Here is a 1261-nt window from a genome sequence, read left to right as displayed (position 1 = left end):
TAAGCCAATGGCAAAAGGTTAAGCAAGTTCTTGTTGCTAGTTGATCATTATGTTACTTCTTTTGCTTTGGGATATTTGGTTATTTCAGATACACATTGGCATCTAAAATGGTGGGTTACTATGAGAATGGATGACAATATTAAAAAAAATCAGTTGTTGGGCATATGTGCCATGCAGCCTAAGAATTCTAAGCACTATTGCTATCCGACTTTAAAAAATAATCACTTTCTGCTAGTAACTAACATAGAGTTGAGTAGAAAAAAATGTTTTGAATTTTTCAAACCAAATAAGCTCAAATTTAGCTTTTATATGATATATTTAATTAAATTATCCACAACAATTAGGATTTTACACTGTTGACCTGTTTTTATTACTTTCAATTATTTTAATCAAAGTTATTTATAAAAAGTACCAAATAATCAAAACAGATAAAAAGTATTTATTTTAAGCATGTGAATGGAGGAACTTTGTAACTAATTATGAGTATTCTGTGATAGCATGCTACATGTCTGAAAAAAAGCATGATTCAGTTAATATAATCTTAATTATTTTTGTCCCCCAATTTACAATACAGACCAGACAAAGGGTCTGGGTTGAGGTATATATGGGGTGCATTTACTGTAACTCTTCTTTCTATACAGTCAGTGTAAAGAACACAGCCTGCGGTAAGAATTGGGAGGACTTATCTTTTCTTTTCTTTTTCTTTTTTGATTTTTTAAATATATATATATAATCCTTCACCAGTGCAACATTCCCATGACCAATATTCCAAGTGTTCTTCCTCTCCACCCCACACAGGTCTATACTCTAGACAGGCTTTCTACTTCCCTCATTCAGTCACATTTTATTATGATAGTTCTCAGTGTAATTATTTCTGTGACTGCACTAAACGATCCCTGTGGTGAGCTTCATGTCAGGAGCTGGACACTCCAGTCCTCTATTTTGTCTCTGAAAATCATTACACAAATATTTTTCATTTTTTCATTGTTCTCAAAACCCATAGATGAGTGAGAGCATTCTGTGTTTATCTCTCTCTATGAATTATTTCACTCAGCATAATACATTCATATACATCCATGTATAGAAAAATTTCATGACTTCATCTCTTCTGATGGATGCATAATATTCCATTGTGTATATGTACCATATTTTCTTTAACCATTCATTTATTGAGGGACTTCAAAGCTGTTTCCAGAGTCTGGCTATTGTAAACAAGGCTGCAATGAATATAGGTGTGAGAAAGGGATTTTTGTATTGTATT

At 32.3% G+C, this 1261-nt stretch overlaps 1 non-coding gene across 1 annotated transcript; it reads right to left on the bottom strand.

The window, feature by feature from the left end:
* Positions 1-549: 549 nt before the first annotated feature.
* LOC126016572 (small nucleolar RNA SNORA51) lies at positions 550-682 on the bottom strand. The gene has a single exon (XR_007498365.1). It is a non-coding gene; the product is annotated as a small nucleolar RNA SNORA51 (small nucleolar RNA).
* Between the last annotated feature and the right edge of the window lie 579 nt (positions 683-1261).

The sequence above is a fragment of the Suncus etruscus genome, chromosome 8, assembly GCF_024139225.1.
Source record: "Suncus etruscus isolate mSunEtr1 chromosome 8, mSunEtr1.pri.cur, whole genome shotgun sequence".
Classification (NCBI taxonomy): Eukaryota; Metazoa; Chordata; class Mammalia; order Eulipotyphla; family Soricidae; genus Suncus; species Suncus etruscus.
The sequence above is the reverse complement of the archived record's forward strand: the minus strand, read 5'-3'. Positions and strand labels throughout refer to the sequence as shown.